At 36.8% G+C, this 20,051-nt stretch overlaps 1 protein-coding gene and 1 non-coding gene across 5 annotated transcripts in view; one reads left to right on the top strand and one right to left on the bottom strand.

Moving 5' to 3' along the window:
* Bloc1s5 (biogenesis of lysosomal organelles complex 1 subunit 5) overlaps positions 1 to 20,051 on the bottom strand; it is a 123,075-nt gene that overhangs the window by 29,487 nt on the left and 73,537 nt on the right. The window lies entirely within an intron of this gene.
* LOC141426004 (U6 spliceosomal RNA) lies at positions 11,026 to 11,132 on the top strand. Its single transcript, XR_012451118.1, has one exon. It is a non-coding gene; the product is annotated as a U6 spliceosomal RNA (small nuclear RNA).

The following is a 20,051-nucleotide window of genomic DNA, read 5'->3' as shown; positions in this document are numbered from 1 at the left end:
CCTAAATTGGCTTTTAAAAATATGTACAAAGAATGAAATCATGTCAAAAAACTAAACAAAAGCATGAGAATGATGTCTCAACAAACAGAAAATATCAATAAAGACATAGAAATTATTATAAAAGAGCCAAATAGAAAATTCTGAAGTTAAAAAGTATGTTAACTGAAATGAAAAATATTTGGAGTTCTCAGCAGATGTGAGCAAATAGAGAATTAGCAAAACGTAAAATAGGTCAATTGAGATTTCAGTCTGCAGAACAGAACAAAAAAGAATGAGGAACAATCGTCGATAGAATGGAGGCAGGGCAGAATGACAGATTCAGACCTTCCTCCACTGGACTCCATGAATGAGAAGAGTCAGAATAAAAAGGAGAAACTGTATTCTCAAGAGAGAAAGGAAGGAAGAGCTTTGCAAATCATGACAGACAGACAGGATAGCTGAAAAGCACAGAGAAACAGAAAGAGAATAAAGAAAAGTAAAAAAGAGTCTGCAGCTCTAACTTTGACTCCCCTGTGGTAGGAGGAAAAACTGAACTCAGAACCATAAGGTAAGCTAGGTGGCCTAGTGACACACTGACAGACTCAGCCTAGGATAAGCCCATACTTCCCACAAGCCCTAAACCCAGTATGGAGATTTGGTAATGTGACAGTGTAGATCCGGAGAAATAGGATATTTTGTCACTCCCCATAACTCGGACTGCTATAGCCAGGGACAATCTTAAAGAGGTCTATTGTTTGAGACTGACATACCCTGGGGACCTGAAAACAAGAAACAATTGTGGATCAGGGAGCCTGGGGACATACTGCCAGTATCTTGATGGGAAATAACCATGAGCAGAGTCATGGAGAAGGGAATAGTCTGATGTGAATCCACTGAGAAGTTTAAGCAACAGGGAGCTGGGGCAGTGACAGGTGTAGTGGTCAGTGGTCCCACCACCTCTGGCAAGGAGAGGGCTCCGTCACCTGAAGATCACTCTGGAAACAGGGCTTTGAGCCCATAGCAGGTGAGTTGCTTGGCCTCCACCTCACAGATGTATGGGGTTTGTTACCGGATTGAACTGTGAGCTCTGAGCCCAGGTTCTGTGGATCACAGGATTGCACCAGCCTCCCCCCTTCTACAGGGTAGTTAACTGTTGTATAGGGCCCAAAAGTACTGAGACAATCAAGTAGAGTGCCTGATTCCCTCAGTTCTTCCCTCCAATCCAGAACCCAGTGCTCTATTTGATTCCCCCAACACACACTCTCCTATGCATTTAAGGGGACACACCTAGATTTAGATGCTTGCTGTCCCTGTGAGCACAAACTGGGGGACCTGCAAAGCAAGTGGGAACCTGTCCAGCCCACAGGTGGCAAAGTTCCTAACAGCCAACAGCAGCTTCTGGTACACAAAGAAGGGAAGCTTCTAAAGTGTAAGCAGGCCTGAAGAGGACAACTGACCCTCAACCAGCCCATCATCAGTCCAGGGGTAACATCAATCTGTATACTAGGAACTACAAGAGACTCCAGCTAGTTTTGTCCTGTCTAAGTGGTGCTGGGGATCAGCCTGATGTCCTGAATACATGAGTGAATATTTGGCTACTGAGCTATACCCTCAGTCCAGTGGTAAGAAAGTACACATCCACCCTGCCTGAATATTGCGACAACTTCGACTGAAATACTAGGATGAATAAAACCTTGAAACAATGATTTAGTTGTAGATGCATAAGTCCCAATGCAGAAACATAAGAATATAAGAAAAGAAGACAACATAACTTCTCCAAAAGTCAATAATTCTAGAATAATGGACTCTAAAGATAGAGAAGTAGGTGAAATCTCTGACAAAGAATTCAATAGAATGATTGTAAGAATAATAAGTGGGGACTGGGATGTAGCTCAGTGATAGAATGCTTGGTTACCATACAGAAGACCTTGGGTTCAACCCCAGATATCAAAAAAGAAAAGCCCTCTTCCCCCAAAAAAGAACGATCAATGAATTTAAAGAGAACATAAATAAATATGTGAAGAAATTCTAAGAGAATACAAAAGGCTGAATGAAATAAGCAAGACAATGCAGGATATGAAAGGAATTCAATAAAGATCTAGAAATCCTAAAAAAAAATAATAATAAAATTGAAGTGCTGGAAATGAAAAGCTCAATAATGGGTTGGTGGAGTGGCTCAAGTGGCAGAGTGCCTGCCTAGCAAGCATGAGGCCCTGAGTTCAAACCCCAGTATCACCACCAAAAAGAAAGAAAGAAGGAAAGAAAAGCTCAATAATTTAAATTAAAAACTCATTTGAAAGACTCACCAATAAAGTGGATCAAGTAGAAAGAATATCAGAGCCTGAAGACAAGGTAGATGAATTAGCACATTTAGATAATGATAAGACAAAAAATAAGAAAGCAGGCATGAAACATAGAAGACCTCTGACACACTAAAAAAAGACCAAAATAACAAATCCTAGGCATAGAAGAAGGGGAAGAGGTAAAAGATAAAGGCACGGAACACATTTTAAATAAAATAAGAGCAGAAAATTTCCCAAATTGGGAAAGATGGTCATCCAGGTACAGGAGGCTTTTAGCACATCAGACAGATAAGACCAGAAAAGAACATCTCCACATCACGTTATAGTCTAAACATTACATATACAGAACAATTAAAGACTATTAAAAGTTGTGAGAGAAACACTATGTCACTTATTAAGGCATATCCATAAGAATAATAGCAGCAGATTTTTCAATAGAAACTCTAAAATCAAAGAGGGTGTGCAATGGTATATTTCAAGCCCTGAATAAAAATAATTGCTAACCTAGATCACTATATGCAGCAAAGGTATCATTCATAATTGAAAGGAGAAATAAAAACCTTCCACGGTAAACAAAAACTAAAGGCATTCATGACAACTAAGCTAGCACTGCAGAAGACACTTGAAGGAATCGTACATACAGAAGAGGAAGATAAACATACCAATGAAAATATGGGAATGAGTAAGTCCTACTATATAAGTAGATAAGCAAATGAGAATTAGAATCAAATACTACAAAACAAACAAAAATGACAATAATTACTACACCTTTCAATAATATTTTAGAATGTTAATTGTCTCAATTCCTCCATCAAAAGATTGGCAGATTGAATTTAAAAATAAGACCCAACCATTTGTTGCCTAAAAGAAATGTGTCTCACTGACAAAACAAACATTCAAACAAACAAATAAACAAACAAAAAATAGGCTTAAAATGAAAGGATAGAAATAGATACTGTAAGCAAATGGAGTCCAAAAGTAAATCACATGTAACAAAGCAGACTTTAAACCAAAACTAGTCAGACGAAACAAAGGAAATCACTTCATACTAATAAAGGGAACAATCCATCAAGAAGATAAAACAATTATAAACATATATGCACCAAGTGTCCATGTTACCCATTTCAGAAAACAAACACTACTGGACATATAAGCACAGATAAAACCCAACACAATAATAATGGGCCACTTCAATACCCTACTCTTGCCAATAGACAGGTCATCCAGACCAAAATATCAACAAAGAAACTTCAAAATTAGACACTATAGATCAAATGGACTTATCATACATCTACAGAATATTTTGTCCAATAGCCACAGAATACACATTCTTCTCAGCAGCCCACGGAACTTCCTCAAAAAGAGATCATATTTTATGACATAAAGCAAGTCTTAACAAATACAAGAAAATTGAAATAACTCTCTGGTTTTTATCAGGAATAAAACTAGAAATCAATAGCAAGAGAAATTACAGAAAATATACAGATCAATGGAAATTGAATAATACATGTTTTGACCATCAGTGGGTCATTAAGAAATAAGAGAGGAAATCAAAATTTGTAGTATCAAATGAAAATCAAACCACAACTTACCAGAACCTTGGGAACACATAAAATGCACTGCTAAAAGAAAAGTATAGCTATAAGTGTCTACATTTTAAAAAATCAGAGAAATCTCAAATAAATAATGATGCAACTCAAGCTTCTAGCAAAATAGGAATGAGCTAAACTCAAAAGCAGTAGATGAAAGAAATTAAGATCGGGGCATAAATGAATGAAACGGAGACTAAAGATGATACAAAGAATCAATGAAACAAAGAGTTGGTTCTTTGAAAACAAATAAGATCAACAAACCCTTAGCCTCACTAACCAAAAGAAAGAGAAAACCAAAATAAAATGAGAGATGAAAAAGAAGATATCACAACAAATGCCAATGAAATTGAGAAGACCATTAGTGGATATTTCAAAAACGTATATTCCAATAAACTGGAAAATCTACAAGAAATGAATCGATGACACAAACGGTTCTTTACAAAGGTAAGCAAGATTGACAAACCCTCAGTCGAACTAAGCAGAAGAAAGAGGGAGATAAAAAAGAAAAATGGTCAGAGCTTCAGAGACCTTAGAACCTCACAAATAGACATGGAAATACTAGATGGAAAGTACAAAAAGGGAAGAAAAAACAGTGGCTGGAAACTTCCCAAATTTATTGAAAACATTAATATACTATTCAAGAGATTTAAGAAACATCATGAAGAATAAAGTTAAAGAGATTCCCATATAAACATATGTGCAGAAGTTAAAATGACACAGGGAAACTTGAAAGAGCCAAGAAAGAAGTGATTCATCAAGTTCATGTGATCTCCAACAATATCAAGTGCTCATTTCTCACCAGAAACCATAGAGCAGAAAGTGATAGTACATCATATTCAACATGCTGGAAGAAGAACACTGTCAAAACAAGAGTTCTAGGCCTGATGGTGTGGGCTCACACCTGTAATCCTAGCTACTTGGGAAGCTGAGATTTGGAGGATTGTGGTTCAAGGCCAGCCTGGGCAATAGTTTGTGAGACTCTGCCTCCACAATAACCAGAGCAAAATGGACTGAATGTGTGACTCAAGGGGTAGAGTGCCTGCTTTGCAAATGCAAAGCCCTGAGTGCAAACCCCAGTCTCACCAAAAAAAAAAAAAAAAAAAAAAAGAGTTATAGATACAACAAAATTATGATTCCAAAATAAAGGTGAGTTTAAGACAATCTCCAGAAAATTAGAGAATTTTCACTGGCAGACTTGTTCTGTAAGAAATACCTTAGAAATTCAGAGTCCTATAAGGTCAATTGAAGGGACAGTATATAGTAGCTAAAATCTAATACAATAAAAAAATAGAATATCAACAAAGATAACTATATAGGTAAATACAACAGACAGTATGGAAGTATTTTATGACTATTCCTCCTATGTGATTTAAGAGACAGCTGTATAAAGCAAAAGTTATATATTTGCATTATTATGCACACACAGATAAAGATGTAGTGTACATGAAAATAACAGCAGAGAAGAGTAGGCAGAGAATAGAATTATTTAGGGCTAAGTTTTTGTACACTATTGAAATTCAATTGGAGTGAACTGGAATGAGTATTATAAATTAAGATGTTGACTGGAATTACTATAGAAAGCAGTAACAAACATATAGCTACTAAAGAAAGATAAAAATGACACACTAGAAATTATCTAACACTAAAGAAGGCATTAGGCATACACATATACACAAGTACAGAAAACAAATTGAAAATGGAACACCTAATCTTACCAGAAATGACATAAAATATAAGTGTATGAAATACTTCAGTAAAAATGGCAGAATATATGTATTAAAAAAAAAAAGCATGGCCCAACTACATGCTATCTTTTAAGAGATACCTTTTAAATTCAAAGATATTAATAGGTTGAAAGTAAAAGGATGGGAAAAGACTCATGATGAAAATGATAAATAAAAAAAAAAGGAACTAGAGAAGTTATACTATTTCCAAACAAAATAGACTTTAAGACAAAAATCTACAAGAGACAAAAGAAATTTAATAAAGATAAAAAGATATAACAGGGCCAGGCATGGTGGGAGGCAGCAATCAGAAGGATAACAGTTTGAGGCCAGCCCATCTCATCCAACAACCTAGTTATGGTGGTGTGTATCTATGATGCCAGCTATGTGGAAGGCACAGGTAGGAGGACTGCAGTCTAAAGACAGCCGCAGACAAAACCACAATACTCTATCCAAAAATAACTCTAGCCAAAATAAAAGTGTTTGGGCTGTGGATTAAGAGGTAGGGTGCCTCTAATGCTAGCCTAATGCTAGAAAGCATGACGCTCTGAATTCAAAACAGTCTACAGAAAAAAAGATATAATAATTATGAACACGTGTGCCCCTAAGAACAGAGACCCAAAACACAGGAAGCAAACCTGACAGAACTGAGCAGAAGAACAGACATTCCAACAATAATAGTTGGAGACTTCAATAGCTCACTTTTACATTTCAGTTAATTAATTAATTAATAGTGCTGGGGAATGGAGCTAGGGCTTCATACACGGTGACAGGCAAGTGCTCTGTCACTGAGCCACACCCTCAGCCTTACTGCACCTCAAATAATGAGTAAAACAAACGGAAAGAAGGCCAGTGATGAAACGGAATACTTGAGCAGCTCTGTAAACTAGAGCTAACAGATAGCCGGTGGAATTTTCTACCCAATGACAACGGAATACACATTCTTATCAAGTACACACGAACCTATTCTGATAAATAATATATTATTCCATAAGTCAACAAGATTTGTTTTTGACCGTGATAAAATGAAATTAGAAATCAATAACAGAAGGAAATTTTGGAAACTCACAAATATGTTAAAATTAAACAGCATAATCCTAAAAAACCTATGGGTTAAAGAAGAAATTATAAGGGAAATTAGGAAATTCTTTGAGATAAATAAAAATGAAAACACTAAAACTTATGGGTACAGCTTAATATGAAATGTTAGAGAAAAAATCTATTTTTAGAGGGAATTTATGATTGTAAATATCTGTGTTTAGAAAAAATATCACACATCAATAACCTTAAGACACAGGAAAAAAGAGCAAACTAGCACATCGCAAACAGATGTATGGAAATAAAGATGAGTACACAAATTAATGAAATGGGAAATAGAAAAACGAGAGAAAATAAGTAAACCCAAGAGTTGGTTGGTTCTTTGAGAAGATCAACAAAAGTAAGTAACCTTTAGCATACTGATCTGAATAAAAAGTGAGTAGATTCAGATTATTCATTCAGAAATGAAAGATGGTGCATTACTACTTATTTTACAGAAATTGAAAGGATGCTAAGAAAATACTATGAACAATTATATGTCTAGATCAAATGCACAATTTCCTAGAAAGACATAAAAATTGAGAAGCAATACAAAATCTGAGTAGACCTATAACAGGAAAGGATACTAAAATAGTAATTTTTAAACTACCCACAAAAAAAAGGCCAGAATGAGATGGCTCCACTAGTGAATTCTACCAAATGTTTAGAGAATTATAAATACCAATCCTTCACACACTTGCACTTCCAAAAAATAGATGTGACAGCACTTCCCAGATCACTGCATGAAGTTAGCATTACACTGATACCAAGATGAGATAAACGTATTACAAGAAAAGGAAACTATGAGCCTGGCACCGGTGGCTCACGCCTGTAAGCCTAGCTACTCAGGAGGTAGAGATCAGGAAGACTGAGGTTCAAAGCCAGCCCCAAGCAAATAGTTTGTGAGACCCTATCTCAAAAAAACCCACCAAAAAAAGGGCTGTTGGGGTAGCTCAAGTAGTAAGAGCGCCTGCCTAGCAAGCATGAGGCCCAGAGTTCAAACTCCAGTGCAGTGGAAAAAAAGAAAGAAAAGGAAACCATGCATAAACATCTCTTAGGAATGTGAATGCAAAAATTCTCAACAATATACTGGCACACCAAATCCAGCAACATGTAAATCAGATTATCTACCATGATGAAGTGGGATTTATGTCAATAATGTAAACCACATGAAAAATTAATATAATGATCATATAAGTAGAAAAAAGGACAAAACCCACATGATCACCTCAATAGATCCAGAAAAAAACTTTTGGCAAATTATAACACTCTTTCATGCTAATGACACTCAACAAAGTAGGAATACATGGGAACTTCTGATATCTGCTAATGAGTATCTATAAAAACTCCACAGGCAATATTAAACTTAAAGGTGAAACACTGAATGCTTCCTTCTAAGATCAGGAACAAGACAAGGATATCTGCTCTTACTTCTATTTAACATTTAACTGCAAAACCCAACCAGGGCAATTGGGTTAAAAAAAAAAAAGCATCAGTATTACAAAGAAAGCAGTAAAACCAACTCCACTAGTAGATAACATGATTTTGTATATAGAAAATCTTAAAAAATGAGTACATAAGCGAATAAGCAAGTTTCAAGGTATAGAAGTCAAGATCAATATACAAAAATCAGTGTTCTATAAATGAATAACTGGAAACAAATTTAAGAAGGCATTCTAGTTACAATAGCACCAAAAGAATAAAATGCTTACAAATAAATTTAACAAAAGACTTGTACACTGATAAGTATAAAATATTGCCAAAAGAAACTTAGACCTAAATTCATGCAAGATATCTACATGTATGCATTGAAAGATTACATTTTTAAGATGGTAATCATGCTTGTATCAACTACAAATTGAAAATTCCTATGAAATTTTCAGCTGGTTTTTCTCAGAAATAGACAAGTTGATCCTAAAATTCATATAACCTTGAAAGGGATCCTGAATAGCTAGAATAATCTCACAAAAAAAAATTGGAGGATTCACATCCGGATTTTGAAAATTATTTCAAAGTTACAGACATTAACGCATTAGAAGACACACACAGATCAGTGGAACAGAAAAGAGTCCAGGAAAAATCTTTTACATTAAGTAACAAGTACTCTAAATTTTGATGAGGGCTTCAAGGTAAATTACTGGGAAAAGAATAGCCTTTTTGAGAAATGTTACTGGGACAATTGGATTTTTATATGCAAAAGAATGAAGTTGGACCCTTACATCATGTACAAAAATTAACTCAAAAGGGACAAGATCTAAGTATAGGAGCTTTTAGAAGAAAGCATAGGTATAAGTCCTCATGGATTTGGATTAGGCAACAGTTTCTTAGGTATAATACCAAGAAGACAAAGAAGCAAGACAAAATAATAGATAACTTAGACTTTGTCAAAATAAAAAAACTTCAAAGGACAATTTCAAGACAGTGAAAAGATTACACATACAATGGGAGAAGATATTTGTAAGTCACGTGTCTGGTAAGGGACTAGCATCAAAAATATATAAAGGACACTTAGAACTCAACAAAATGACAAATAGCTGAATTCTGAAATTGGCAATACATCTGATCAGATGATTCTCCAAAGAAGACACACAGGTAGTTAAGAAGCTACCTGTGTAAAGATGTTCAACCTCATTATTTATTAGGGAAACATAAATCAAAATCATAATGAGATACTACTTCACACTCACTACAATGGCTAAAATAAAAGACTGCCAGGAATTGTGGCTCATACCTGTAATCTCAGCTCATCAGGAGGCAGAGATTGGTAGGATCACAGGCCAGCCCAAGCAAAAAGTTAGCAAGACTCCATCTCAATCAATAAAGTAGGGATAGAAGATTCCAGCTATGTGACAGCCTAAGGCAGGAGGATTATAGTATAAGGCTGGCCCTAGGCAAAAGTGGAGACCGCATCTGAAAAATGACGAAAACAGAAAGGGTTTGGGGGCATGACTCAAGTGATAGAATGCCTGCCTTGTAAGTGTGAGACCCTGAGTTCAAACCCCAGTACTGGGAGAAAAAAAAATCCACGTATCCTAACACGTATTAGAAAGGATGTGGAGAAACTGAAGTTCTCACCCACTGCTGGAGGGAATGTAAGATAATGCAGCCATTTTGGAAAAAGTTTGGAGTTCCTCAAAAAGTTAAAGAAAGATTGACTGTATGATCCAGCAGTTGCACTCCTACACATTAACTCAAGAGAAAAGAAGCCAGGGGTGGTGGCACAGGCTTGTAGTTCCAGCAGGAGTATGACAGGAAACTGTCTTCAGTCTGGACCTTGGAACTCACATGATTTCATTTCTACCATATTCTGTTGGCCAAAGAAAATCACAGGTTAGTCCAGACCCTGGATGGGAGGTGTTGCAAAGAATTGCATGGCCATACATCTTCTATGTGGCCACAGTTCATTCTCTGGCTATAAATACTGATATTCTTCTCCAGGTAGTAAAGGGTTTAACCTTCCCTCCAGCTTCTGGGAAGTTTCTCTTGAAGTCTGTGTTTGCCCACAGCTTTGGGATGACAACAGTGTGATTCAGAGTCAGGGACTGGCCACACCAGAAAGACTAACAATGTGATACAGAGTGGGGACCTGGGTGTTCCCTGGGAGCTGGTGACTGGGAATTATGAAGCCCCAATAACAACTCTGAACATTGAGGCTCAGGCCAGCTTTCCTGGTTCTCAATATTCCAAGAAATATTCAATTGTCACCCTTCCTCACTCCATGGAGAGGGGACAATGGGAGATCTGTTTACTACTTCCCTAGACTCTGCCCTACAAGCTGCTTTCCTGGGTTGATGGTAATCTGTATCTTTTCCATGAAAAAAAAATTAATATAACAGAATGAATAAACTAATTAAAGAGGGAAATGAGGCTCAAAGAATTTAAACCTTGGTAGCAAGTAACACAGGTACATTTCATATGTGAATAACACAGCATCAAAAACATACATAGGGAAACTTGGTTTAAAAATACAAAGACAATTTGACAAGTACCACTGTAAGAGACTTTAATATACCTATTTTAGATTCTACAGCTCAATTCTTAAAAATGTAGATAAAGTATATAAGAAATATGAAAGGTAGCTAAAAATATACTTTTTAATCTCAACACAAAAATGAAAAATAATAAGAAAATATTAGTCAAAAAGAATTATTTGGAAATTCCAAGAAACATCCTCCCAGATAACAAGTTGGGAAAATAAACACTGTAAGTAAAACTTTTTAGGAAAAACAAGTAAGACAAAATTTAGGTAACTGTTAGGATTTACTAAATTTTGTCAGCAGCTTTTGAATTGGCCAAAATTTGATAACTTCAGCTTGAAGTTATCTTTGGGCATTTAAAATGCCAAATACCGTGCTCGCTTCGGCAGCACATATACTAAAATTGGAACGATACAGAGAAGATTAGCATGGCCCCTGCGCAAGGATGACACGCAAATTCGTGAAGCGTTCCATATCTAAAAAATAAAAATAAAAAAATAAAATGCCAAATACCTAATTCAATCTGATTTTTGATCCTCTTCATCATCAGTGTGTGACCAAAATTTCTAATTAGAATGACATTAATTTATAATGGGCATGCAGTCTAGTTTATTGTTAATGTCTGAATGCTCTCTTAATGAAACTTTTAATATGCTTGATAGGTTAAATTTCAGTTAAGACATAAATGTATATATCATACACAATAGTAAAATTCTATAATTAGTGCTGCTTGTGAAAACTGTATGCACAAGACAATATAAATTTTAAATAGTTACATAAATAGAGAACAAGAGTGTCAGTTGGTACAACTACAAAAAAGACTTCTTTAGGTAGAAACACATCAATTCTATTTTTAGTCAACCCATTTTATAAAAATTTCACTAATAGCAAAAAGCAAAATACGGAAATTAAACAATAGCCCTATTCTTTGTAGGAGTGTTTTTTGGACTCGTAATTATATTATTAAACAGAATACATGCTTTTGGGAACATTCTATTTGGACCATAAACCAAGAGAGGGTTCTACTTGGCAGTTCCTCACATCTTATGGAGATGAATTAAAAGCAGAATATCCAATTTTCCACCTGAGAATTTCTTAAGAAAAAAGGAAAATCATGCTTGAACCAGATGTAAAAAGAGATGTAAGAAATGAAGAAAGAAGCAAGTGTGGGGTGCAAATGAGGTATCTCCCACATCTCTGCTCCTCTGCAGGCCCATTTAAAGGGAGTGTCCCCTTTGCGTCTCCAATATACGCCCCAGTGACCCAGGACCAATTGTGTGGTTGAGCAAGCTCAGAAGTGATTGTTTCCCTAGTGTCACCAGTGCAGTCTGCAACACCAAAAAGCCCAATAATAAAGCTGTACCAATGGAAAGTATTAAAATAAAGTGTGTAGTTCAGGGCAGAGGGGATTCTTATTCTCCCCTTTTTATTACTCAGATAGCCCGTGTCATTTTCTGTGACTGTGCTGGGGGCACCGTAATCTCTTTTTCTCGAATTTGGCAGTTAGGCAGGGACCCCTTAGTCTACGAGAAATACGCTGGAGCAGACAGTGTAGGCTGGCTCTGTGCTGGCCACTGGACAAACGCCTTCTGGTGTGTAGCTCTTTCTCTAGTCCTGGGAGCCATTAGAATGTCTAGATGAGACCCTTACTTGTTCTGGTCTAGACTTGTTCTGGTGACTAGAACCAGAACAAGTAAGGGTCTCTCAGTGACCTGGGAGCTAGCCAGGCCTGCCTGACCAGGTTGGCCTTCTGCCATTCACTACTGTGGTGCTCAGGTAAAGTCCACACTGAAATCGTACTCTGCTATTGCTTCCTTTTCTCCTCTCTTCTCCCTTCCCCTCCTCTCCTTATTCCTCCCCTTCCTTCTCCTTCCCTTCTTCTCCTTCTCCTCCTCCTCTTCCTCCTCCTCCTCCTTCTCTCTCTCCCTCCTTCCCTCCCTCCTTATTGTTTTGAGACAGGGTCTTGCTATGATGTAGCCCAGGCTGCCCTTGAACTCATGATCCTCCTACCCCAGCTTCCCAAGTGCTGGGATTACAGGTGTTTACAGGTGAGCAACACCATACTTGGCTTTTATATTTTCCTTGGGATCTCAGCAGTTCAGAGGGCTATCTGGGTCAATTCTGGCTTTGGAGATTTCTGGTCAGATAATATATTAAAACAATACTAAATCTCAAAAGTCATCTCCCTGATATCTTCTCAATTTCAAAAACAACCAGAAATTTCACTAAAGTTATGAGCAGTATGTATATAGGTAAATAATAATATATTCAACAAACTCATTGAAACAGAGAATGCTTCTGGAACAAAAGGTATTCTAAGCCAATGAAATTATAAACAGACCAACTATCAAGAAAGAAGTTTCAACAGTTATCAAACAATCTTCCCAACAGGCTTTTTCTATGGAAGAATTTTACCCAACTCATAAGGAAAAAAATTCTACAGTATAACAAATCTTCCAGAATACAGAAAAAAAAAATAGAATGCTAGTAATTCATGGCTGTATAGCACACATAAGCCTAATACCAAAATTATTGTTGTTTTTCAAAAATACATAATAAAATACATACTGATCTGTCTCCTGTCAGTGAATTTAACTGTAGTGTCCATGAATTTTAGTTCCAAGTATTAGTTTGTCACAGGTTCTTTCCCAGGTAGCTGTGTTCACAGTGTGTTGGTGGATTTAAGGTACAAAAAAGTGGCATCAAAGTCCTTAAAGGAAGGCTGTCTGAAGGTTAAAGTTGGTTATAACTGTTATATTCATCAAAATAGCCATCATTGTTGGGGAGGGGACAATTAGGAGGAGGTGGCCCAAACAATGTATGCACATGTGAGCAAATGTAAAAATGATAAAATAAAAAAAAAACATTAAAAAACTGGCCATCATTACAAAAACAAACCCAGAAAATATCGAGTGTAGGTGATGATGTGGAGAGACTGGAACCCTTATGCACTGTTGATGGGAACGTAAAATGGTGCAGTCACTGCGGAAACAATACAGAATTATTAAAAAAATTAAAAGTAGGACTCCCATATGATCCATCAGTCTAACTTCTGGGTATATACCCCAAATGACTGAAAGTAGGGCTCAAAGAGATTGTTCTATACTCGTGTTGGTGGTAACATTAATCACAGTAGCCAAAATGTGGGTGTACCACCAGTGTCCACTGCTAGATGAGTGGACACACAAAATGTAGCAATGCATATAATGGAATTTTATTCAGTCTTGAAAAGGAAGGAAAGTCTGACACATGCTAAACATGGATGAACCCAGTCACAAAAGGACAAATATTGTGATTCCACTTATACGAGGTGCTAAAGTAGTCAAATTTATAGAGATAGAAAGTAGAATGGTGGTTCCCACGGGCTGGGGGAGAAAGAGAATGGAATTATTGATTAATAGGCACAGATTTTGGTTTTTAAGATGAAAGAATACTGTGGATGGATAGTGGTAACGATTGCATAAAAACATGAATATACTAATTGTCACTGAACTGTACACTTAAAAATAGTTAAGAAGATAAGTTATTTATTTATTTATCTTTTTAGTGGTACTGTGGTTTAAATTAGCAAGTGCCTGGCACTTGCTAGACGGGTGCTCCACCACTTGAGTCACACCCCAGTCCTTTTTGCTTTACTTATTTTTCAGGCAGGGCCTTGTGCTTCTGGGCTGACCTCAGACCATGATCCTTCTACCTAGCTGACTGAGGTTGCAGGCATGCATCACCACAGCTGGCCATGAGAAGATAAAAATTTTAGGTTATGTATATTTTACCATAATTTTAAAAAGTTGCTTATAAAGAGTAGGTACCCAACTTTGAAGCTCTAGAGTTAAGCTCTCTTGACAAGCAGAGTTGCAGGACTGAGAAAGTTTTAGTATCAGATTATGTTTTTCAGAATGTCATATTTAAAATAATTCTGAGATACAAGATATTCTGGTTCTTTGTGGAATGCTTATATAAAGCAGAAAGTAGTTCACTCAAGAAAGAAATCACATCCTCTCAAGTGGAAGAGCAAGGAAAAATAAGGCACATTAAAATAGAATAAAACCAGATGGAGTCCTGAGAAAATGAAAGCCTAATGTTGGGACATCTGATGTCTACTGTCTGGCAAGGGAAGCCAGCCATTATGGAAGGCTTAAAGCAACAGAGGACACAGGGTGTTGCTGCCTTGCCACCTGGGGCACCAGGAGCCCTGCAAAGTATCACTGTGGCCAGATTCTCAGGTGACCTGGCAGGCTCATGAATCAAGAGCACAAATGAATTGAGAAGAACATAAAAGTAGATGGTCACAGAATGTCTCACTCTGGGCACACTGTGTATGGCCTATAATATAACACATTACCCCCTACCCCACCCCTACTGTTAAGTTTCTGAGTCACCAAGGATGAAGGACAGGAGCTAGGTGTGAAGAACTGTAGTTCCACTTCTTTTTTCTAACACAATAAGATAGGTTAATAATGCTAAGGAAAACACTTAAAAATATGCCTTAGGTTAAAGTACTCATTAAAGGTATTATTGCATTAGTAATTCTGCAAATACTTATTAAGGACTCTAGGTGGCAGGTGCCTTCTGGATGATTATTTATTTAGTGACAAATAGGAAATAGGAAATAGTTGCTTCCCACAAGTGGAGGCTGAAAAAAAATAGTGGACAAATGGTTCTAATGTGCTCTGCTTATTCTATGACAGACACATGATCAGTGTAGGGATCCAGATAGGCTGTTTCAAGAAGGGGCCTTTATGTTCTGAAGGAAGAGCATGCGTTAACTAGGAGCAGGGAAAAGGAACCTTTGAAGATTGTTTCAATGGTATACATACGCCATACTTATCAAATACTACACTTTGAACACATGCAGTTTCTTGTTAAGTATACTCCAATGAAGTTGTAATAAAAAAGAACTGGAAATAAAGATACCATGGCAATGAAATAAAACTTTTAAAAACATGAACTGAAAATGAATTGTGAATTAAATAAAAAGTCAAGCCATAAACCAGGAGAAAATATTTGCAATAAATGAATCAGAGAAAGCACTTATATCTAGGACTTATAAAGAACTTTTAGTACTCTCTAATGAGACAAACAATACAGGATGACATGTCCTAGAAACTAAAAGAACAGACACTTCCCAGACAGGATGTACAAGTGACCAAAAATAACATGAAAAGATGTTCAATGTCTTTAAGTCATCAGAGAAATGCAACTCAAAACCACAAGGAGATACCACTACCTAAACCTTAGAGAAGCTAAAAAAAAAAAAAAAAAAAGACTACAAGTAGTCTCCCTTAACTTGTGGATTCTAAAAAAAGTCAACACATAGAAACTGAGAGTAGAGGGGTGGTAACTGAAATTTGGGGGAAATGGGGAGATGTGGGTTAAAGGGTAGAAATTTGCAGTTATAAAATGAATAAATTCTGGGGATCTAATGTACACTATGTACTATATTTAAGAGCACAGTATTGCACACTTGAAATTGCTAAGGGTGGATCTAAAGTATTCTCATTATACATATACACACACAAGGTGTGTGAGGGGAAGGATATGCTAATTAATTTGATTGTGATAATTATTTCACAGGTATAAATATATAACACTCATGGAACTTGAATATATATAATTTTTATTTGTCAACTTCAGCTAAATAAAACTGAGAAAAACAGATTAAGGGTCTAACATAAATATAAGGCTGAAGATATGAATGTAGTTGATAAATAACTGATATAGGAAGAATACATATACACAAATATACACACATAGATATTGCCATTTGAAAACAGGGCACCACCTTCCTTTGTATATTTATCCCAAAAAAGCAATATAAAAATGATACTCTGTTTTGATGATAAGGTCATATACATAGTTGGCCATGATATTTTGTCTGTCATCTACTTTTTCATATCTAACTTGTTCTTTAAAAAGTCTCAGAACTAATTCTATGCAAGTTCTATCATTAATGCCACTTGTACCTCCCAAATCCTCTATTTTTCTACTTTCAGAACATCAAGAAAGCCAAATAACTGACCAAGACATGAGGAGCCTATTTTGAGTGACTGAGGAGAGGAAGAAATTAAATAAGTCAGTTAGAACTCTTTGTGGAGGGAAGGTGAATGGGAAGGGCTGGGAAAACTCATCCACACTTTATCATCTGTACATATTTAACATTATTTGTTGGAAACCAAGACTCCACAGGGCAAAGTATACATTGATCAAATGTCTGAATGCATTTTTAAAGACCACTGCAGCTACAGAGAATTGTTAAGTTTACCCAGAAGCCTCTGCCAAGGTTTTTAATTTCCCATAGTGTAGAATTATATTATACAACAGTGACTAAAGTGATATTATTCCATCTCTTCTGCAACAATGTTGATGTGGGGGTGTAAACTGGTGCTACCACTTTGCACATGTTTGCCACTTTCTTATAGAGTTAAGCATGCCCTTAACATATAACCTAGCCAATCATCTCTCAGGTTCTTACAAAGGAGCAATAACACACAATTCTATAAGACTTGCCCATGAATATTCACAGCAGTTTTCTTTATAATAACCAAAAAGTGGAAATACTTCAATGAGTGAATGGATAAGCAAATGTTGTATGCTCATACAATAAAATGCTACCAACAATAGAAAGGAATGAACTATGGACACACAAAACAACATAGATGAATCTCAAAAACTTTAGGCTGAGGGAAAGAAGCCAAATATAAAATATTCCTCTCCTGATGCATGATTTTATCTATGGCAGATTTCTGGATTAATGGGAATGTTCTATATCTTGATTAGGGTGATGCTCCATGGATTGACACATTTGTCAATACTAAATGTGCACCTTTTTTTTTGTATATAAATTGTACCTCCAAAGAGTTTGCATGTTTAAATTGGAGGTATGGGTCAAGTTGTAGAGCACTTCCCTAACAAGCAGGAAGCCCTGAATTCAAACTGCTTCCCCCCTCAAAAAAATACTTGCTTGCTTATTTATTTATTTATAGACAAAGCCTTGCTATGTAGTCCAGTCTCACCTGAAAGTCACAATCTTCCTTTCTCAGCCTCCCAAATGCTCTACCATGCCTGGCTTATTTAAAAACAAACAAACACAAAAAACAGCCATTCTGTTATAGTTTGTGAAGTAGGAAAGACATTTATACAATGTTGATATGTTTATGATGATTATAGTGCAAACCTGTTAAGAATGCAAACATGCAGAAAATAAGCAGATGTCCTAATGTAGCCAAGTACCTGTGAACTAGTCTTAAAAACATCTTAGTTTGCATAAAACTATTCAGATGATCAGTTGAAATAAGCAAATTAGAAGACAAGGCTAGGCTTTTACTATTTTCAATACTTTATGTATTTTGGGGGTGCTGTACTGGGGTTTGAACTCAGGACCTTGAGTTTATGAGGCAAGTACTCTCCCACTTGAGCCAACCTAGACTATTTTGATTATTAGTAATGCTAAGTCATTTATATTCAGACTATAATTTGACTGTGTGCTCCTCAAGTTTGTATGTTGAAATCTAATTTTCAACTTGATAGTACTAAGAAGGGGGGCCTTTGGAAGGTGATTAGTCATGAGGGCAGAGTCCTCATGACTTGGATTAGTTCCCTTATAAAAGCAGCTCAAAGGGGCTCCTTCACCCCTTCTACCATCTATGAGCCAGGAACCAGGCCCTCATCAGACACCAAGTCTGCTGGCACCATGATCTTGGGCTTCCCAGCCTCCAGAACTATGAGAAATAAATTCCTGCTGTTTATAAACCATCCATTCTATGGTATCATCATAGCTGAACTGAATGTCTCAGTCCATTTTATGCTGCCATAAGAGAACACCACAGAATGGGTAATTAATAATGAACAGAAAATTTTGGCTTATAGTTCTGGTAACTGGGAAGTCCAGCCTCAGGCTGTTGGCATCTGATGAATGCCTTCTTGTTTCATTATCTGTGGTGGAAAGAAGAGAATGAGAGATGGTTTAACTTGCCCTTTTGACACCAATCCTACCCATGAGGGTAGAGCTCTCATGGACTAATAATCTCTTAAATGTCCTATCTCCTCATACTATTACAATGGCAATTAAATTGAACTTGAGTTTTAGACCAAAAAAAATCTAACATGATACTAATTCAATACCAATAAAATCCAAAGTGGCTGCAAGCTATCAGCAGTTGTAAAAGCTAGTTGTAATTCTGCTCCACCATACTAGCTGCAGTCTTGGGCAATCTATGCAGACTTTGCAAGTTTCAGTTCCTTCCTACCTTACAAGGTTGTAAGGGTTAAAAATCAATGAGAAATCTGTATAAAGCTTTCATAACAGTGTCTGTTATTTTTTTAAAAGCCTTCAATGTAAAATTGTGATGCTATGAATATTATCACAGGACACTTGGATAAGTAATGACATCCTGGAAGACAGGCAGTCATAGGGCCTCACAGTTCTATGGCCTGCCTTTCCTGGGTTTATATACATGGGGAGAAATACCAAAGACATATATTCAAATTCAAACACACACATCAATGTCTTTAGGAATACAAATGGTTGTTTTTATAAAAGAAGTAGAGCTGTACAATTAAGCTTCATAGATTGGGCACCCAGTGGCTACCATACACTATTCTCATCAGAGGAGAAGGGGCCAAAAAAGGTTCACCATGAAAGGGAGATAGAGATTGAAAGCAAGTGAGAGGGCACTGAAAACAAAAGGTTTAGAGTACAAGAATAAAAGAGAGACAGAGACACATGAAAAAGAATTCAGAAGAAGAAAAGGCAGGTGGAGAGGGAAACGGAGAAAACTTCAAATGAAACTTATTCCCTTAAATCAGTGTATTTATACTCTGGTTTCTCTTCAGATAGTATAAATCTTTCGCCTTTTTAAAATCAGTCTATTTAACCTAGGAATAACAGAATGGCTGCAATAAAAGGGAAATTTCTTAGATCAATTACAACTAATAGAATTTACCTGAGAAGAGAAAAGCAAAACAAAATTCACAAATCAGGCAGATCCCAGAACCAGAGCAAGTTCTGCAAACTCCAACCAATAATGTCAGCAGACAGCACTTATAGAAAAATGGAAGAGATCTTTCCAAGATGGCAGCTAGAGGGAGGAAGCAGAAAGCATGGCTCCTACAGTGAAATCTTGGAGAAATGCTGGAGACACACCTTGCAGGCAAGGCCACCGAGAAGAGGCAAAACTTTGACCCCACCACACCTCCAGCCTGCGCAGAGCATCTCACTTCACATTGAACAGAGAAACCAGGAGGGCCCTGGGCCACCACCAGTCACCCGCACCCAGACGGCTTGGGAAGACGCGGACAAGGTGAGCTAAGCGGTTCGTGGTACTTCCACAGACATCCCTGGGTCAGATCGGCATAGCCCCCTGGACAGACCGACCCCCATCAGGGAAAAAAGAGAAACTG

The sequence above is a fragment of the Castor canadensis genome, chromosome 8, assembly GCF_047511655.1.
Source record: "Castor canadensis chromosome 8, mCasCan1.hap1v2, whole genome shotgun sequence".
Taxonomy (NCBI): Eukaryota; Metazoa; Chordata; class Mammalia; order Rodentia; family Castoridae; genus Castor; species Castor canadensis.
The sequence above is the reverse complement of the archived record's forward strand: the minus strand, read 5'-3'. Positions and strand labels throughout refer to the sequence as shown.